The sequence below is a fragment of the Perna viridis genome, chromosome 6, assembly GCF_037379345.1.
Source record: "Perna viridis isolate PV_CMFRI_1.1 ecotype Kerala chromosome 6, ASM3737934v1, whole genome shotgun sequence".
In the NCBI taxonomy this organism is placed as follows: Eukaryota; Metazoa; Mollusca; class Bivalvia; order Mytilida; family Mytilidae; genus Perna; species Perna viridis.
Genome location: NC_142450.1, coordinates 25,639,398 through 25,662,393, shown reverse-complemented (window position 1 = coordinate 25,662,393; position 22,996 = coordinate 25,639,398). Strand labels below are relative to the sequence as shown.

General features: G+C 31.2%; 1 protein-coding gene across 1 annotated transcript in view; it reads right to left on the bottom strand.

Moving 5' to 3' along the window:
* The window catches only part of LOC148614245 (growth hormone secretagogue receptor type 1-like), a 46,805-nt gene extending 31,900 nt beyond the window's left edge, over positions 1-14,905 (bottom strand). The window contains exon 1 of the mRNA XM_088588223.1: positions 14,457-14,905. The gene's annotated coding sequence lies outside the window, so the exon portion shown is untranslated. The remainder of the gene's footprint in view (positions 1-14,456) is intronic.
* Between the last annotated feature and the right edge of the window lie 8,091 nt (positions 14,906-22,996).

Below are 22,996 nucleotides of genomic sequence, written 5' to 3'. Positions count from 1 at the left end.
GCAAAGAGAACAAAGTTGTTGCCATTGTTTTCATATATTTTTTTTTCAATTCTACGTGATCCATATCATGGTTATTAGCCTCAAGAAATATGCATACTTCGATATTAGAGAAAATGGAATTTTATTGTAATTTCACTTCAGGTTACTTGTAACGATATTCGATTTGCTTAATATAATGTCTGAAAACGAATCCATATCTTAATAGCTTGTATTTTGAAAAAGGAAATGTCTACCCACCTATCAGTTTTTATACATCGTTCACAAATACTAAATGCGTTTGAAACAGATAATAATAGAATAATTAATAGGACAGAGTTAATAACAAAATTTTGGGCACGAGTGCCGAAGAACACCTAGATTAAATGAAATTGCGGAACTTGTCTCGCGTATGAATTAAATCTTATGCGTTCTTGGCCCACCCGATCATATTTAAGTTTTCCACGAAAATCAATTGTTTATCCTAGTTATTATAAAGATTAGCTCAATTACTCACACCTATTTTTCAACACGATTTTTAAGTTTTGTGAACGGCGGATTGATATTCGTGTTGAAATTCTCTGACGGGAAACACTGCTATCTATATAACAATATTGTAAATTAAAACATAGTTATTCTCAAATCTAGATATATTGCCATACTTCCGGACGAGAACACATATAAAAAAGACATTATTTTAACAAGATACAATACTACAGTTATCATTTATAATTCTGCTATCAGATTTACTAATGGTCGGTCGACACGGTGGGCCATACGCTCAAATACAAAAAAAAATACCAGTTTATATATTGTAAATTTCGATATGCTGTACACGTGTTTCAAGGTACACATATTTCAAGGAGTAACTTCTCATCAGCAGCAACAGAATCAAATATGTAGGAAGATCATAATCAAAATATTAGTTTTATACAAGAAGTACATATAACCAAACCTATCGAAAGAGGAAGCCAAATACCTCACCGAGAGGTTCTACTATATGCAATGCCAGAAATGAAGCCCCGGTGTGTTACGTATTTTTAAAATTTGGAATACTGTAATATTCCATAAATAGGGTAGATGAAATATGATATTAATCGGGGTCAGACAAATCTGATTACTGGGTTGGTGAAAACCCTCAGGGACCTCAGGTCCACCAGCAGCGGCATCGACACAGTGGTTCTTAAATACAAAAACTCATCATTTTTTATAAACATAATTTATGATATGTGAGCAATACAATCTTAATGTTATTATATCTAAATCTTAAATCAATATTCAGAAGTTTTCTTTGCCTTTTTATATAGACAATAAAAGTGCGTTTCCTTATCTTTTGATTTGAATTCGGTTATGTATACACGAACCTTTTGTCAATATGCGGTTTCAAATTTTCTTCATTATGCAACAAAAAGTGACGGAAATAAGATATTGTAATCTAGGAACGTTATGTCTTAACATTATAATAATGTTAAAACATGAATAAATCCAAAATCACACACACACACACACACACACACACACACACACACACACACACAGTTAAGTATTTTTTTTAAACATAACTTATTGAAGAGTAGCTTTAAATGTGATTGTTACATGAATGTTTTAGAATTATAAATGTTTGTTTACCAAGCCCCGTCCTCCCCCAGCAAGGATTTCAATAATAATAATTGTTGATTTCTTGATTCCAATTTAGTTCGAAATACAAATGAAACACTCCAAAATTATCGTACAAAGGCTGGTTCAGTTTAAGAATTAGTTAAAATTTTTCAGACGATAATTGCATGAAAAAAAAAGGTTTTGGAATATTAGAAGATTAGTCTATCCCATGAGAGATTAAAAGTATTAGATTCCGTGGTATAATTTCCCAAATGTCAACTAATGTCCTCTCTTTCACATCAAATTGCAAATGTGTGTCCAGACAACCAACGATCGATTGTCCATTATTATTGTTAATGATACAATTTCGCCATATTTGTTGCTGAAATAATTTGCATTGAACTTTTAATACCAATATAAAAGTATCTAGCAATTTATTGACAAACATTACCGGTTCATTTACTGATATTTATGTTTGTTCACTGTTATAAAAGCAGGAATGTACAATGTAATGTTTATCAAGTCAAAAACAAATATGCAAATAAACATTTTCAAACTGAAAAATAATTACAGACATATTGTAGTTTATAGTTTATGGAAAGGGTAAAACCATGATAATAATTTCCGCTGCAGACGAATGCGTATTCCTTATTTTGCAAATTTGTCATTATTGGCACACTTAATATGAAGTGAAAATAATTTCCCCTTAACAAAATCACTAAAAATGATCACTACTCTACCTACAAAAAGAAAAGCCAACAAACACACAATCAAACATGTAATAAACAACCAATCTACCAAAAACAAACAAAAAAAAAAAAAAAAAAAAAACAATAGAATAAAACAAAAAGAAACAAAATTACAAAAAAACCCCACAAAAACAAAAAACAAAAACAGAAGCAAAAAACAAACACAAACAAATAACAAAAAATACTGAAAAAAACCATAGTCGTAAAACAATCCCGTTTCTCATTGACTTTTTTTGAGCATATATGTCCACTTGTTGTATGGCATTAATTTTCTAAACGCCAAATGTGCACACCACATTAACGAAGGAAACGGAGCAAAGACAATTTTTCTGATATAAAAGATAAGAAACTTTCAACTCACCACCGACATTGGGCAAAGATAGAACTAAACCAAACTTATCAACGTTTGTATAGAAGACAGCGGAATGAAATCCAACGCTGTTACAATATACTGTCGTTAAAGATAATAAAATGTTCTTTTCAGCGATAGCATACTCCCACTGCATCATAACTACGTCTACATCAAAGATAAAATATGCACTCATTACTCAAAATTTACCATAAAACTATTTCAAAGTGAAATCATTACTTAAATATTTTGTTGTGAACTTTGGTTTCAAAAGAAGAACTAAATTTAACATATGCACAAGCTACAGGATTTTCATTACAAAGAAAAAATCTGACTTGATTAAAGACAATTGAGAAGCTTGCTAAGCAAAAGGGAAAGCATTGAGGAATGAAACAGCAAATGTATACACCTAATTAAGTTTGGACAGCCTTTAGATAAATATGCTTTGATATTCAAAAACAATTCACGTTTGTTCACTTGCATTATCCATTGTACAGTCTTCTTTTCCGGAAAAAGTAGGTACTTTGAAAAAAGTGTGTCTTATTTCAGAAAGACAATTATTATTTGTAATGAGGTGATTAATAAAAAAGAAACAGGTTAGTCATAGGATAGAATAGCCTCTAATAGACTATTCACAAAATGTTATAACTGAAGTAAACCAATCCGATCTCTTTTTTATTCGTTAACGATCTATTTGTTTATCTAGATAATTTACACCCTTAAAAGTTATGACTTAACCCATCATAATTTAGTTTGTAGAAATAGACACGAACGTTAACAGATGGCATATTTGACATTATATTGAACTGTTTGATAGCAAATGAACACAATCTAAAAAAGCTCGATCTGGAAAAAGAAAAAGTTTTGATTATGTAATCGAAGTTAAATAATTTTTCTTAGATAAATTCGTCCATATATATTTTATTATTTTACTAGCGATAAACGAGAAATTTGAACAGTTGATTACTACTGTTTACCTCAGCAGTAAAAAAATGAATTAAAAAACGTCATTTAAAAAATATAATTTGCAAACATCTAAATAATCCAAGTTAGAAAAAAACGAATACTGATAATTGTTATTTTTCGCGGTTGCTCGTTTTTGCACATGCGGTCGAGTGAACATAATGGCGGGTATCAATGTTTGCGAAAAAAAAAACATGATTATCATTTTATATCGAAGTAAATCAATTAAACGGGACATATTTACACACTCATCAGTCTGATGCAAAAAAAAAATAGCTAAAAATAATACAATTGCGAATATAGATATGTTAACAGTAAATAGACGTCTAAAGCTTTATACATATTAAAACTTTGAACCCGAGACAGAATAATGAGTCTGATAGGCATAATGTTCTGTCCAAACATTTCAAGCTACCATTAGTATATTTATCAGCAATTACTTGGTCGCTTGGCACAAAAACTAAAGGAAGATGATACTTCTTAAAGCAGAAGTATAAGCATCAAAACATTTGTATATGAGATCGAAGAAACAAAAGTTCAATAAAATAGATTATCGACCATTTGTATAACGATTTTGGAGATTGGCAATTCAAATCTATAGATAGAAATGAATGAATACCTAGTTTACTAACTGAAGAATGTAAATGTTAATGTAAACGAAATCAACAAAAGCCAGTTTATTTGCTGGTCAAAACAAACCATAACACCCTTCATTAAGTATTAACTAGAGTCAAACTTAAGCGTCCTTATCCAAAGAAATGTTACCGATCGACCGTTCATTTCTCGAAACCATAGATAGTCTTCAATTCGTTGTTTGATTAAACAAAGTCTATAAAGTTTTATTTCAGTAAATAAATATTTTTGAGGATGCATGGTGATGATGATTTGAAATCTGCACATTTTATTTGTCTCATCTTGATTTGTAAAGGCTAAAGATCACAAAGGTTAATAATTTGTGTGTGTACAATTTAAAAGGTAGGCACTTGAATAAGGTTACATTGAATTGAAGGGATAAACAAGAAAATTATTTTCACATAGGTAGATGCTTTTCTCTTACATGTTTTATTGCACAATATAAACATCTTTGTAGATTTTCAGTCTTTCACTGTGTTGATCGTGCATAACACATAAAAATCTGTTCCGTATGATTTAAACACCAAATGTAAGAAAAAGCCATACATTTGTTTAATAAGAGACAAACATGAATGAAAGAACAGTTACGAGAAGACTAAGGGTTGTAAAATGTTTAAACAGTGGAAGATAATTTTGACGCTTAATCAGTATTAAATATCTATATGGGCAGTCAAACCTAACGTAAAAAAACAGACGACTTAAAGAAAACACCTGCCAAACACTAGAAATAGAACTATATAGTATGTGCTTTGATAAGAATCATTTCAATTCATAGTGATATTCTGCAGTGATACATGTAATGACATTAAAAAGAATGATACCGAACATCTGATACATTTTAATGACAGGACTATTTTAAATTGTTGGAAATTCATATTTCTACGATGAATGGATATGATGGAACGCAACAAATGCACAAGAAAATTACTTTGTCTCGATGACAAGATTAATGAATGGCTTGATAACTTACATGTACGACTTAATTATGCTCAGTTATTCAAACAAATTATAAATATTTAACTTTAACACATATGACATTACTCAAACAACATTTATAATTATCATCTTTGAAAACAAAATGCGTTTTGAGCGCTCATTTGAAACGGGGTAACATTGATATGCAATACCATCCCATGCTTTTTCCGATAACAACCCTCGGATAAGCATTCGTAGTAAAAATCTGTAGAGTTGCCGAATTCTTAGAATTTCGGAATTTTTGGAAGTTTCTGTCACATTAGATGTGTGATTACATAACTTGTATGAGGAAAGGGTCCCATTCTATGGTATATGTGGATGGGGAATGAGAAATTTGGATGGAGATGTTGTAAAGGGAGAATGGGGACATCAGGTTTAAAAACTTTGTTGATATAAAAAAAAATATTTGGCTAAAATGTTTAAGAACTTGAAAGTATAAAATTCAATTTGATAATGTAAATATTTGATAAGAAATACGCAATGGGGTTTGTATGGGGGATGGGGATTTTAGTATGGGGAATGGGGATGTTGACAATTGGGAATGGAAAAATGGAGGGGATGATGGTATATCATAATTTGGAAGTTTATACTATACAAGAGCTGTACCTTACACAAAACCCATAGATTATCTTAAATAATATGAGAGCCAATATTTTAACAGATCTTTACATCATTGAAATAAAACCTTCATTTATGTTTGGTCACAATCTTAAAATAAAGGGCACTATTTGAGTTTTGGTCTGCATTAAGCTCATTTTGAACGTTTCGCCCACAATATTAAAAGAAAATATAACAATGACACAGTCGAACCAGCATCAGCAGGTGCTCAAAGGTAAGTGTACTACTTGCACAGCATGTTTTTTAGTACAAACAATTCAGCCATTTAGACTTTGACAAGTGCAAAGTGGAGATTCGACTGCATAAAGATGTTATCAATATTATAGCATGTACATAATAGATCATATTATTTAAAATGATTGCCTATTATGCATTTATAATAGATATTAAGAACGTTATTGAGGTTCTATGATTGTAGGAGCGACCAATACTCTCAGGAACATGTCAACATGAAGAGTAGAAAATTTAAAGTCAATAAAATAAAAACATTGAAGTGCTGCATAAAAGTAGGTATAAAATATGAGATATTGTCTGAAAACTAAGTCGAAGTGAAACATGAATACAAAATGTAGCTTACTATTAATATCTTGCCAGCCCCAGCCTATTGCTAAATAAGAACTTATATAGTTTGAATGTATGCGTATGGGTACGGTATCTTACAAAAATGATGTCAGAGCTATTACCGCCAACATTAAAATGCATTCTCATAGTCGTTTGAATTTCATTATAAAAAGAAGACAGAAATTTTAATACCATTTTATAAAATTCCATAACCCGTTACATTTTTTCTTCTAGAATGCTTCTTTTTCGGTTTTTAGATTTTGGTTGCATTGTCGTTAATGATTATAATACTATGAATAAAAAGGAAAACCGTGCTCGCTTTATATTACCTCACCAGGGAAGATAGTTGTAATACGTGTTTCCCATATCTTTGTTTGTAATGTAATGGTAAATAGAGTGTTCATCAAATAAATAAATCAATGCCCAGTATAATGCATTGGTCAATCAATTCCTCAAAAAGGATTGTTTTTTTTTATGAAAATAACGATATATAAATGTATTGCCGGTATTAGTTAAGTCTGAAATATCGTCTTACAGTAATTCCAATTACTCTAAAATAATGACTGTTCAGACACAATTACATCAATCATTTGTTGCATCAGCTTTGAATAAGCCGCACGAGAACTACAAGCTACTACATGTACAAGCTGCTTACTTTTAATGCCATGATAGTGAATGGTTGCTAAGCAAAAAACAAAACAAAACAAATAACAAAAGAACAACTAACAAATTCAAACAATCAATCAATCAAACAAACAAACAAGCTATCAAACAAGAAACATAAATATACTGAAAATAAGCCGTTTTCCCTGTCTCAATACTGAGTACAATACGAATTTCGGAACACTCTCACCATACTTTGATTATATTTCAATTATTTTAGGGACAACACCCAATTTTGTAAAAGCTCATATCAAACATATGAAAATTGCATATAGGGACTAGTTGCAAACTAACTTATCTACTTATATATAAGTTCAGTATCAAAATGATGTTATGTGACTATTACCGAGAGTTTATCAGCTATCAATCTTCATATACCTACTATTTGGCTTCTTATCATTTTTTTAAAATCATTTAAATGCTATGCTTAAATGCACTACATTAACAATAATATAAGTGTAAATAAAGTACCATTGTCCTATCATTTCCTCTAACAGGAAACGTTATTTTGCTGATTTGTGACGTCATACTTATTTTATTTTTACCTAACGCTTATTTTGCTTTGGAAATATTTGAAATTTGATTTAACTTCTGCACTAGCTGGAGATAGAAATCGATTTAATGCATCTATTTCAGTAAACTTGCGTTAAAAGAATTATGATTTTTAAATTCCAATCACGTTTCAATCATAGTTTTTTCTGCAGTAATCGGAGAAATAACCCGATTCATCAAGCTAGCACGAGTAACCTAAAAGACCAATAGCATGTTTACATTGCTTTATATCGAACGTTTTGAGTTAACTTGTTTTCTATTCAAATAAACAAATAATTCGCATTTGCTTTCAAGTTCCATCTTAAATAGGAAACGCGTTCATTTCCATTGTACCCAAATAAAAAAGTTAATGCATATTAAATGAAGTACATTACCAATTTACAGATTTCACCATATTCAACTTTTCCCATTTTGAATTTGAATACTATTATGAAAAAATAGCAATTAAAATTACATCTTATGGAATAATTACATAACACGTAACGTATGACATGAAAACAAAATACTTTCATTTTCATTATACTCATTAGATTTTATTGTTTCCAGTGACAAAATCCATTCATCCGATTTCCGCTGATGACATTAACAACCATTCACAAACAAGAATAGATTTTGAAGTAATTAACGACTCAACGATGCTTTTGTAATTCAAAACGTACTTCTGGATTACAGTACTTTTAAAGGTAGTTTCAATCTCTGAAGACACCATTATGAAAGTTTAATTTGACTATTTGCATAATCAGACTCAATGTAAAAAAGACAAGATCTTCCATATAATTTTGTTAATCTGAGTAATATTCCATTGAAATGCACTGATATTGAACATTCCAAGGGTATATAACTCTGTTAACTTATTTTTTTCTTAGATTTAATTTGAAAACAATTCAGAACAAATACACTATGCAGAGATCAAATAATCGTCGTTTAAAATAGAGAAAACATCCTCGAGTAAACTGTATCGTCAAATCGGTGGGTTATTCATATGACAGTTTGTTGACTTTTCCCAGCTTGCCTGAATCTTACAAAAATTGCACTTAATAAGAATGATATTATACCGAGTAAAGATTTGCACTTTCAATTATCACAACAACCTATTTACGGCAAATTCACTTTGTCGTTATCATGACAAACCCATTTTCAAAATGTATTCAAACACATGAAATTCTGCAATAGTCGTGCCGAAAAGCAATATTAACCACCGAAGTAATAAATAATTGTTACCCCATGTTATATTACTTAAACGACTGTTTTTGCAATTAGAAATATGCATCATTTGTACCAGTTTCGTTCAAGTATGCTTTGAATCTTAACAATACAGAATGCTTTTGTGATAAAATAAGTTTAAAAAAAAAAACATATCGTTGGCGAATAATTTTTGGTTCGTACAAAAAAGTACTAATTCATTTTGCCTTACCTTGAAATAAACTTGATTATAGAGAGAAGCATCGAACCTTTCATTGAAAGCTAGCAATGTCTGAATGCAATAAATGGGATTGAATTTTGGCATTAAATATCAAAATCTTTTGGTATTTTATGTGATTTTATATATGGTAATACTTTTTTTCTTACTTATGCAATAACAATGTATAAAATTAATGTTTGAATCAAAAACCTACCAAGGGTTGAATCATACTATTAACGAATAGGTGTAGACGGCAAAAAGAAATAATGCAACAAATTCCATTGAGAGTACAGTTACATCCATAAAAACGCGATATCGCTTCAAGAGTCTACTTAAAGCTCAAGCTGGTTTATATAAGTAGACCATAAAAGAATAATGAATCTACAAATCCAAGGCTAACGAAAGCTGAGGATATGTGTATCGAGGTTTGTTGCAGTACGATATATGGAAAAACACTTCAGTTCGTAAATTCCTGATTTGATACCTTTGTCATACAAAGAAATGGAAAATTTCTTTTTCGTTGGGATCCAAATTTTGTGGCTTAACAAACTCACAAAAGCCACGAAAATTTGTGGTACTCCATAAACAATAATTTTTTCACAGTATTCCCTCCGTTTTTCAAAGTTTTAGTTTCAAAATACTTTTTTTTTTCAAAACATATTATTTGTATTTTATCCGTATAATCTTTTCGATTATAGAGTGTTACAAATTCTCTGCATATGAAATTTGACTTTTGTCAACAACTGCGTTTTGAAGACAGACATTCACATCTTCTCTGGTCTGCTTTGATAGTAAACTTTTTTTTTTACTTTAAAACAACTACTATACTGTAAATACTTACAACTGCATAATTTCCCCGGTGATATTGTAAAAGTATCAATTTTTTTTATATACTAAGTGCAATCAAAGGAACTAAGGTTACAGCGGTAATCAAAAGAATGTAATCCAGGGACAAAGACCAGACATGGAAAACAGACATACACAACAAAGAACATAAAATAACTAAACTCATACATACAAAGTAACAAAATCAAATGAGCAACTCGGACTCCACTAAAATCTTTCTCTAGAAACACCCGCCCAGTTGCGCATAAAATGTCAAGTCCGGGAAAGACAAACGAGGAAAGGAAAACTATGACCTGTTGAATAAATCAGTTTTCATGGCGCAGATGGATACACCATAACAACCCACGAGTTCATGACGACGACCATAAAATTTCTGTAGTGATGACTTCAATCTTGTAACAACATAATCCTGTTCCAGAAGCATATAGTTTCTTCATTTTTGCGTTGAACATATAAGAGTGAATACAAATACCAGCGATTTTAAACATTGTATAACGCTTATCATGCTTCGGATTTGTGGAAATTTATACACACAAATCTGTCCATTTGACAAATTCCGCAAAATTATTACGTTTACAGTAAGCAAATCATATTAGAAATGCCTTAAATATAAATATTTGACAAGCATTTGATATAAGAAATCATGTAAGGCAATTTACATACTCACATGAGAGGTACATTTGTCAACCGCTTGTAAGTGTAAAAATGCTAACCTAGTGAAAAATATACTGTTCATTAACAGAATTCTACAACAGTCTATATATATATCAGTCTGTAATTAAACCAAACTTCTCAAAATATTTGTTGAGTCCCTGTTTGAAAAGAAACGGTACAAATTTATCGATAGAATCTTTTAATCAGTATACTTTTGTAAACACTCGAATAGACATGGAGAAGTCATTGACAGTAAGCAATTATCAACGAAAACCTATACTTAGGGTTTGTCACATCATATGTAGTCGATGCCATTTTTGAATAGTGCTGTCAATGTTGATTGCAGAAAACATAAAAATTCAATTTCAGTAGTCAATTACGCATTTCAGACAAACCTTGATTTTTTAAAAATTATCTAAAGCTAAATTCACTCATCTAATTTAGATTCGCTTTAGGTTTACTCCGAAAAAACATTTTTAAAAATTGCAGAACTGAAGAGAATTAAAAAAATATATACAAATTAGAGAATGCGTTTATCTCTCAGCATTATATAAAATGTAATATACTAATGATGTTGACAAATTCTTATTATTTTCAGAGAGAGTTTAACATTTTTTATAAATCCGCGTTTTCATACATTAACCCCCCCCCCCAAAAAAAAAAAAAAAAAAAAAAAAAAAACAACAAAAAAACAAAAACAAAAAACAAAAAACAAAGAAACAAACATTTGACATTTGTTTTAGGAAATCGGTGTTCACCACATGAAATAACCAATTGAGCACTGATTTTTCAAATTTAAGAAGAGTTTGATAATTGACTTGTTTAAGTACAATATTAGGCGTTGCCTTTGCGGGACGGGTTTATTTTTACTCAAATAACAAATTGACCTTGCAGGTGATAATTTGCCACTGTACTTATTTCGCTGTTTAGAACAAAGGGTATATACGAACCCTTCTTTACCACACGCTGTGCGTCTGCAATAAAACCTATTTTTTGTTTTATTAAATACATTTGTACGTCACCTCTGAGTTATTTATTTTTAAGAGCATCTACAATTATAGGACACCTGAAGTAACGTTTGAATTATGATCGATTAGTGATCAGAATTGGAGTGAACACTTGTTTTATTTAGATGCGTTAAAACATGCAATAAATATTGTATTCTATGAATTTGAATTCATCTGTACTTATACCAAGTAAAAGAGCTTGGTTACTATTCAATATCAACCAAATCTATTACTTTTTATTCATCAAAATCATCGATAAAACTCTACAAATAATTTAATTGAAAAGTGCGAATTAAGGTTTTGATTAACAGATCTAATTAATCGACTACCATTCGATTTGTAACCGATCACTATTTGGTGACCGTTTTTATCGATTAGTAATGTCTGAAAACAACGATAATTTGGACCAATTTTGAATGAAAGATATCTTTAACAATTGTATGATCATCTTTCACAAAACAGGTCTCTGCAAGGTGATCAGTTTGATTGATCAAAAATGTTTAGTCACCGACATTGTTCGGATCATTTGCTTAAGACATATGCTGACGAGTCATTTTCACTAGACACATGAAAGAAAAAAGTAATCAATGAATACATTGGGGACATTTCAAGTCCATGTCTTCGGAATCCAATTTTGTTATGAAAGTCACCACATGAACGTTTACTGTCGTCGTGTTACTATGATATTTATGAATTAATCTTCATATTATTGAAAATTTAACATTGCTCACGTTTATAGCACAGAAAGAGATATTTGTAAAATGGCAAGAAGAAAAAGGTTTTCTATGATAATTTACAAACTCCTTTACATGGTAGCATTACATAACTTACGATATAAATCATATTTAAAATCTTGCACATACAACTTCCTAAAGAAACAACATGAAATAAGTAAATAATTATATACAAATAATATTAAGTTATATCACTGATAAACCATTTTTACAATAAAACTTAAGATACAGTGCGGTTTTGGAGGTAGACCTAAGGAAAGGGACATAAATCAATCAAATTGAACCTGCTACTTATAAGAATAGAAATGGCATGACTATGTTTTTTTTTAAACTTTAATGATATTTGAATTACACTTATGATCATATGTACATGTGTAATAGACAATGCGTTAAGAAGACACATAATAATACAACAGTAAGCATTCGTGTATTTTATATATATATATATAATAATAAATAAATAATATAAAATAAAGAAAAAATGTTTAAAAATCTAAAAAATGCTGTCGTAAAATGAATTTTGTTCAACACATGATCGTATAATTTGTGATACGATCATTCTCCATATTTTACATTTAGCAAATTTATATTTGAATGCTTAGTTTTCTAGTCTTCAATTTAATTTATTATTAATAAGTAATTGGTATAGGATATTGTTTAATTTCATTTAAAGTATACCATAGCAGTGTTCAAAAGTGTATATTTGTAACTGTTGGTGTAATCTTACTATACGCTCTAGACACATAGATAATATAAGAAAACCTGACCTATTGATAAATTGCTGTAAATTATATAAACATCTCCTTATCAGGGCAAGAGTTGTCTAACAGTGTTGTTTAATCTATCATATTTCAGATGCCTTTTCATAACTGACAGGAATTATCTAATGAACTATGAAAAGGTTCACGGCAAGTCAAAAGTCAGAGTCCACAAACATCTATTTATAATTCTCATTCCGTTTTGAAAATAAATGCATGTATGGTAAACACGAAACCGGAAACTATTCTACAAGCGATTTAGAGACCATTCAAAGTACACAATCTGAACTGAGAAAGAATAAAAAAAAATAAATAAAAAAATAAAATAAAATAGACATTGTATATACATTTGAATAACTGTAAACCGAATTTTCTTTCTTTTGCGCGGTTTTAAATTCGCGATCATTCATTAAACTGTAATGTAATGTTCTAAAAAGAATTCGCGACAATTCAATTAATTGTTTGCGTTACGAATCTTGTCGCGAAAATAGCGAAAATAAAACTGCCGCAAAAATGTCATGGTTTACAGTATATTTTTGGTGAAAATTTCACCAGATACCAATCTCCTGTACAGACTATATACAACATGGCGACACATAGTGTGAAACCTTCTTCATGCCAAATTTGTACAGTATAACAGATTTGTAATATGTAGCACGCATGCCTTAAAAAAGTGTTCAAATAATACAGCAGAATAATTGTTATCATAAACCAAATACCTCATTTTAGTTTTATACCATTGAGGTAAGAAATTATTACTTGCTATAATTTCTTGATAATACATATCAAAAAGCATAAAGCATATCAAATGCTTGTGTTACATTCCATAAGAATATCCACACATTCAAGTTGAAAAAATACCAAACCTCGACTATAAAATACCTAACAATGAGGCAAATAAGGACAAAACAAGCATAAAAATCAGAAGCGGTACCGGACACAAGCAAGTATAATGTAAAAAAAAAAAAAAATTAGGAAATGAGGCTCAATGACAAGGTTTTTATTTTTGAAAAAGAAAAGAAAACAAAACAAAAATACTTTAACAACAAATCCGAAAAATGCGTATAAGTAATGCATCATTTTTATTTAAAATCGAATTTCATGAAATCGTTTTTTTTCTTTTATTTGAAAGCTTGAGAAATCTTGACTTGAAAGGTCGTTTTGGAAACATGAAAGTTACTTTACTTTGTATCATAACAGAAGCATCGCAAACTACACCTTAAACATAATCAATTAAATAAAGCAAAAGAAACCAAAAATAAGATTGATAAATATATTTTCGTAAAATAACAGAACATGTATAGACTTGAAAGTGCATACTCAATTCCGTCTATTCATATTATGATCTTTTTATAATTGTTAATACAAACATCATGGGAAATTACATGGTTACAAAAAATATAATAATAACACTCACCTTTCAACAAATGACACTTCCAATTTATATCATACCACTATTATCCAACGTTTTTAAAACGACTCTTTCAAATGCCATGCACGAATTGAATTAACATCGTATAAATAGTCCTGCAGATAGCTATTACAACATAAAAGCATTAATTATCTCTAACAACAAAACACAACTCTATTAACTTGACAACAAATAACTGTGTTCGTCACCGAAATATAATTACGAATGAAGTGGGTTGAAGTAAACTTTTGTGTTATAATATTATTTCACAAGATATAAATTCACCGGCTTTTTCTTCCTGTTTATCATCACTCATATTATCCTAAAGTTGAAACTATTGTATATAACTTATAAGGATGTTTTAAAAAAGATAGCCTTCCATGTTTAAATTACAATCACAATAAAATGGCATCATACTGCAGCATTCGTTGACGATTAGTGTAGCAGATTATTTATGAAGTAGTCGATTTGTAACAGAGCCTTACACCATCCTGTCTAATAAAGGGTACTATACTAATGCGTTGAAATGGGTTTATAAATAATATATGTTTACTTTATTCTTTGTCGAGGTATAAATATGTCAAGGCGTTATCTGTGAACCGTGTGTATGTGTGAAAATGTGTGTTTAATGTACAGCAAAACCTGAATCGGTCTCTGAATTAACAAAATATATGTAATTTTACATCAGGTAAAATATATTTTGAACCTTGCTGAATCTGATTAATTGGATTGAAGCATTAAGTCAAAATTTTTTTTGGTTTTGGTTGGGACAGGTTTCACGTTTTATGGTAATTAAAATTAATGCCGATAGTAATCTCAAATTTATTAAAACACTGAAAAAAATTCATCACATTAAAGACCGCAGAAGTCAAATCATACAATTATTTTGAGATAATGTAGGCTCACAGACTTGTATAGGCAAATATATTTCATATTGATAATCGTCTTTCATTTGTTTTACATTTAGGTTTATTCGATAAATAAAGTAACGTATTCGCTGAATCACCCTGCTTCTTTTCAAGGAATTTTAGGCCTATAACTAATGTGATGTTTTGCTAGTAAAAGAAGTGCTTGAAGACCACCGGCGTTGTATATATATAAATTCATTTTACTCCTGACGATAATCTATCAAATTGTTTATAATTTTTGTTTTAGCCTCTACAAGTCAACAGAGAAACCTACTTGTACCTTCGCAGAAATGATTGATTTAAAAGTTATAATACGACAACATGCGCAATATTCGAAAATTGGTTGGTTTATCAATGCTGTTATTATTTCTTTTTAAAATGAATAACGTCCACTAATGATACAACAATATTGTCATTCCAAGTGAATATCATTGTTTGTTCGGAGAGTCCTAAATTTAGTTCTAATATTCAAAAACATGTTTGTACATGTTCTATTAACCTGAAAATACAAAACGTTATCCGACTGTTGTTGATTTACGTAATTCATATCATTAAGCTGATAATATAATGAACAACATTTGGATGACTTAATCGTACTTGTATTAAACAGGATTTTACTAAATATCTGATAGAAAGGAGTCCTAAAAATAGTACATAAAAAATGTGTTGACATTTTTTTGTTATTTTTGTTATTTTTTGTTTGTTTAATAGAATCCACACGCTTGATAAGTAGATGTAATAAGAATCAAGATAGAAATCAGTAATACAAAATGTAAACACCTTTGACTTGTTTATTTGTTTATGTAATGGATTCATTTTAGGGCTTCAAATGCTTTTTAATGGGCCAATTAGAACTCACCGTTTAGAAAAATCATATCCAAAATGGTTTACATGTTAGTCAAATGGTACACTGCGAAAACGCATCAAAATAGACGTCAAACTTAACAATTGACAGACAGTATAAATAATGTTAAAACGGAAAAGATAGCGGTAATTTGATATGAAGAAAGCATATTTTTTCATTAAGTCTGACCGAAATGGTAAACAAATGACTCATAAACATTTAAAGTAAAAGAAAGGAAACTAGGATTCAAACTGTAATCAAAAGATTACGACGACAGAAGGAAAAAAAGACCTATACAAAAAAGAACATAATATAACCAAATTAACACGTTCAAAGAATCTAAAACAAATGAGTAATACGGACTTTGATCAGGTGTACCGGTAGGATAAGCGTCCACTGCCTTTCCAGAAATAATCAAGGAGTTGCTCATGAAATGTAGCCTCCAGGGAAGACGAAATGAAAAGGAAAAATATGTCACGGTGACCAAACTAGTTCTCATCTTCAAATTGATAGTTGCACCCGATAACGATTAATGATGACAAACAAAAACCCCTTTGTAGTGATGACTTTAATCTTGTAGCAAAACAACCCTGTTCCAGACGCCTAATTATAAGAGTTTAGATCAATAACGAATACAATGAAACTGAAAGCTGTTCACCAAAGATCTTTTAGTCATAGAAACTGATCATTTGCTGAAGTAACGTAAATGATTTTGATGACAAAAGAAAAGTGTCTCTTTGCGACACTTAACCGAGCAAACAGTAACATAAACACGCCACCAATGAAAAAAGATCACACATAGAAAAGTAAAGTAATTGTGAATAAAACATGAGTACAGTATCGGCTTTTATCTGTATAATTAGTGTAAATCAGAATATCTCGTGGGATCTGAACTTTTATTCAATACCAAATGTGCACTTCTAGTTAGTAAGTCTGTATATTTTTATCGATCATCTTCTTCAATTACTGTCGCATGGTTTTATAAAACTGTGGCGTTCCATTTTATTAACAATTTTTATGAAGATTATACGATGATTAGTTTTCTTCCTGATACGAATTAGATTATTGGAGTAATTAAAAAGTTCATAAGTTAATGAAATATCACTTATTAATATTGACAAGTTTTACATGCACAATTCTGAAATACAAGCCAAACGGAGAGTTCTTAATGCAATACAAAGGTTATAAATTTGTAGCGACTCAATTGTACTCAATGATCGAGCGACGTATGTTGAAATCTGAACGGATGGTTGGTAGATTTAACTTCAAAGTGTTCATCGGTAACTAGACTAAATTACAAAAACAAATACGAATAACTAAATGGGTAAACAGAACAAAGTTATTTTGCCGGGTCATGTCAGCAGTCTTGATCTCGCAGACATATTCAACAAGTTCTTCATCAATAAAATAAAAAAAAACTATAGTCGGAATGACCTGAGTACGTTGACTCAGTCTTCTGGTATAGAAACCGGTTTCTTTCTGCTGATGTCGAATTTGAGGGTCAAGCGCTAACCATGCTATCACCAGCATCCATTGATCAACATAGTTACAAACTCATCATCTAAATCATGCAAATTGGATCCAACTTGAACTTTACTATTGAAACAGTCTATGGATGACATTAACACTTCACTTAGTCAATCAACTGTAGCAGAATATTCAAATAATGTATACCATGCCCAGAATTACATGTCGCAAAGTTGTGTATTGTAAAGTAACCAATGTATCTTTATATATTTATTTCCTTAGATGCATGATTGCTATTTTTGTGCGGGATGTTTTTACCATATGTTCACAACTGGCAGTTAAATAATACAAACTCATCAGATATAGTTCAGAATGATATAATCCTGTTTAAAACCATTAAAATATTTTGCTATAATGGATATTATAATATCAAATGTCGATCTAGAAACCAAATGAAATAATACAACCCGGTGCAATCAGCAAAACTTTTTTTAAAACCAGCATGCACAGCGAAGAGTGTGCATTGAATGACATTGAACATAAATTATAGTAATTACATGCATGAGATTAAAGTGAGACGACTACATTCAAGCCTTCTTCAGTTCATACTATACGTAAATCTTTAAGTCAGTATTTATTTTATTGATTCCCTTTTTGTTTTTAAGTTTGAAATAAACTCTTTAACCCAACAGAAGATATGAAAATCATTTTGAATTTGAGCGGCAGATACAGGCAGGGTCGAGCGGACTATTTTTGGAAAATTTAGTTAATTTCGTGCAAAAACTGGGACAAAATAGGCAAATCATACATGGTATGTCAGCATATCCCGCTGTAAAAAAGACAGTATGCGTCTAGAGATTCGACAATCGTTGCTCAAGGGCTAACTTTAAAGTGTAGTAATCGAAGTTTATGATGTATTTTGCTAACTGTTTAGTATCGATAAATTTGAAGTTAATCATATATGATAACATATTATATATAGCCGAGTGGTCTAGAGCGCTGGACTTTATGCAGGTGGTGTTCGAGTTCCGCCGAGGGAACGATGTTAGAACTGTCAAATTTGCAATGCAAATTTTTGGTCGTCCCCTCCCAGGACTTGAACTCGTACCGCTGTGACATCCATGGCAAAATCGACTGCACTAAATCCAGCACCCTAGACCACTCGGTCAGCTAGGCTATATTAAATATAGCTTCCGTACTACCATACATCGTGTACTAAGTACTAGATTAATCCTACGAGGAGGAATGGCCCGTATAAAACAAAAACGCACACACACAATTAAACACAAGACTTTTGATCCCTGAACTTGTTACATGTTATATTTATGGTTATATATTTTAAACATACAGATAGATATTCTATAATACGTTTTATATCACCATATAAACATTGTAAAGTGTATGTTGGTGTCTTAATTACTGAAAAAAAAAAGATATATATCTTTTGATAATGAGGTTGGTTAAAATGTGCCATGCGGAAAATGAATCTAAATATCAATTTATTTACTGAACAAATTAAATGTATAGATATATGCTACAATGGAGTACTCCAAAATTACAATATCTGCTTTATGTTTGCTCCAAATCAAATCAGTGAACCAAAAAAAGATTTCCTGCTTTTCAAATACAAGGGTCATTGTTCTTTTGAAAATCAGGATTTTATAAAGCTTTACATTGTAAGAACAGTATTAAATCGTCCCGTCAATTGCTTGTTGTTTTCAAAATCTAATATGTCGTGGAATAAAGGAAACATACTTTTTAACAGAATACTAATGTAGACTTATGGACTGCCAGGAGTAAACCACAGAAGTATACGAATGAATAGTCAGGAACATGACAACATCAGATATTCTGAACATAATGCTGATCACAGTGGATTTTGATACAATCACCAGAAAGAACATATCATTTTTCTTTAACAATTATTTGTCTATAGTCAGAATTTCATAAATTGATATGTATGTAAATAAATATTTAATGTCTACAAGAAGACATTGATTCTCTGTCAGAGTCGTTAAAGGCCGTGCGGTCTTTAATTTTGAAACGAATGAAAGTTTTAAGTAGGTCAATGAGTACCAAAGCTACATCAGTTTTCAAAGACCCCGATGTAGCAAAAACATTGTCTACCATACATGACAAGTATATTGTCGTACCAGCAGACAAAGCCCAAAACAACACTGTTTTTGTCCGTAAAACGTTTTATATCCAATGTTTTTTATCAGAGGTAGACGTAGAAAATAATAGCAGTGATAGGACCTACACTGCTACCACTCTCTCCAAAGAAGAGATTGTGGAAAACCATAAATCTGTGCTATCGTTTTTTGGTCTCGCTACCAAGGACGATGATTGTGATTTACCGTCTATGTACTGGATTCCTAATCTTCACAAGAAACCATACAAAAAAAAAAAAAAAAAACGTTTCATAGCTAGATCTGCAAAATGTACCACCAAACCTCTTTCGAAACTTTTAACTTCTATACTCACAACTGTCAAATAGGGTCTACAGTCCTACCACAACACTTGTTACTCCCGTAGTGGTATTAATTCAATGTGGATCCTGAAAAATTCGAAAGATCTTTTGGAGACAATCAGTTCAAGACTATTATCTGAATATAATAGCATTAAAACCTATGATTTTTCAACATTGTATACTTCTATTCCCCATATTCAGTTAAAATCCCGACTTAAAAACATTATACATCGTTGTTTTTCCAAAAAAGATGGTACACCTAGATACAAATATATAGTTCTTGGTAGAGATTCCTCATACTTTGTAAGAAATAATTCCAAATCATCTTCCAAATATACAGAAGAAGATGTTTACATAATGCTGGAATTTTTAATCGACAACATATTTGTCCAGTTTGGTGGACATGTTTTTCAACAAACGGTCGCCATTCCAATGGGAACAAATTGTGCTACTTTACTTGCTGACCTATTCCTTCACCCTTATGGACTGACTTTATAGCTGATCTGATCAGAAAGAAAGAATATCGTTTGGCTAGATCCTTCAATCTCAGTTTCCGCTATATAGATGACGTATTATCTTTAAACAATCCTAATTTCGGGGATTTGATACATCGCATCTACCAAAAAGAACTTGAGATAAAGGATACTACAGACACTGTGAAGTCAGCCTCATATCTTGACCTACACTTAGAAATCGATGGTAAAGGAAAACTATTGACCAAACTTTACGGCAAATTTGATGACTTTTCATTCAGAATTGTTAACTTTCCTTTCATCTGTGGCAACATCCCTTCAGCTCCTGCGTATGGAGTGTTCATATCACAACTCATACGTTATGGTAGAGCTTACCGGAACTACGCAGACTTTTTGTATCGCGCTAGAAATCTAACAAATAGGCTTTTGGAACAGGGTTATGTTGCTACAAGATTGAAGTCATCACTACAGAAGTTTTATGGTCGTCATAATGAACTCGTGGATCGTTACGGTGTATCCATCAGCACCATGAAAACTGATGTATTCAACGGGTCATAGTTTTCCTTTCCTCGTTTATCTACCCCGGACTTGACTTTTTATGAGCAACTCGGCGGGTGTTTCTAGAAAAGCAGAGGACGCTTACCCTACCGGTGCACCTGGTCCATGCTCCCAGTTTTTAGTGGCGTCCGAGTTGCTCATTTCCTTTTGGTAGTTTGTATGTATGATTTTAGTTACTTTATGTTCTTTGTTGTGAATATCTGTTTTCCATGTCTGGTCTTTGTCCCTGGATTACATTCTTTTGATTATCGCTATGGCCTTTGTTCCCTTGATTACTCTTTAACTTGATGCATTTTGTTGCCTGATTAACTTCATTAAAAATGTTCGACGTAAGTAAAGTAGATCTTTGTGAAAAAGCGATCCATTTATCTACACTATTTGAATGTAGGATCTGATATAGCCAGTTTACAACAAACCATCCTTAGTCCCATTCCAAATCGGATTTCAGAGTCCTTAATGCTACACTTTTCGACATTTTGACACAAGAAATATTGTAATTAGTTTATATCAGACATAATCTAGTGATATATTTATAGCGTTTTGATATGTACTTGTAATTGACCATCTATCAAAAGCATTCACGAAGAACAATATCAAATGTGGTGGGTTAACCATGGTTGGTGTTTAGCAACAAATATTTCATAGGTTAAGGTTTGGCTCTTGCCAATAAAGTTTTGATTCATTACAATTGTTCGACATATTCTAATTCAAACTTCATTGAAAACAGTTTAAATTGTTCCGTTTCACAGTTCAGAGGCGTCGGTGTAAAATAATGATGAGTTACTACAGCTAGCCACGTTTGCGTATTCACAACAGTCACCTGACGACATCCGAGGTCTTATGACCACTATTGAAGCGGGGGTTAGTCATAAAACTTGGTTTAACTTACAATTTTACTTTGAAATGCCCAAACAATGTCAATAATATACAAAAATCGGTTTATTCTTGACTTACAAGTCAATGTGTATCATTAAAGTTGTATCAAACTCAGCAGCAGGGTTTTTAAATAAATGACCTGCGCAATCTACAAAAGACACAATACTCTAGTACTTAGAAGAAATAATCATATTAAAACACGACCATTTAACTCCAAATGAGATTGCAGCTGTGACGAAATAAAACTCACACTGTGAAACAATTTATCCATTCGTTGTTGGCTGCAACGGTCTTACTTTACGATAGGTATGTCTGAAAACTCATTATTTTATGTTTATCCTTGTCCTCGGTCTGGCAAATTATATTGTCTGGTCAATGTTGCAAAACAACATAGTGTTTCGTTTTGGCTGAAGGTCAACAAAAGATATCACCAGATACAAATATCAAAGTAGTACGACATCTTAGACTCCCTTAGCTATTATATATGGTATATTACAATTGTTTTGTTTTTCTCAGCAAATAATAAGTGAAAATCTACTTGGAGGATATTGCCAATTTGACAAAATAATTACAAAACAACACAAAAAACCTTAACATATACCCCAAACTTTACGACAACCGTGATGACTTTTCATTCAGAATTGTCAACTTTCCTTCGGCTCCTGCGTATGGAGTGTTCATATCACAATTCATACGTTATGCCAGAGCTTGCCGAAACTACGCAGACTTTTTGTATCGCGCTAGAACTCTAACAAATAGGCTTCTGGAACAGGGTTATGTTGCTACAAATTTGAAGTCATCACTACAGAAGTTTTATGGTCGTCATCATGAACAGGAGAATATATTTGAAAGAAATAACATTAAAAATAGCAAACAACGTTGAAAAAGGGCAATAACTCCAACATGGCTTAATAGATTAAAATGAAAATTTTACTGCAGATAGATCTTAT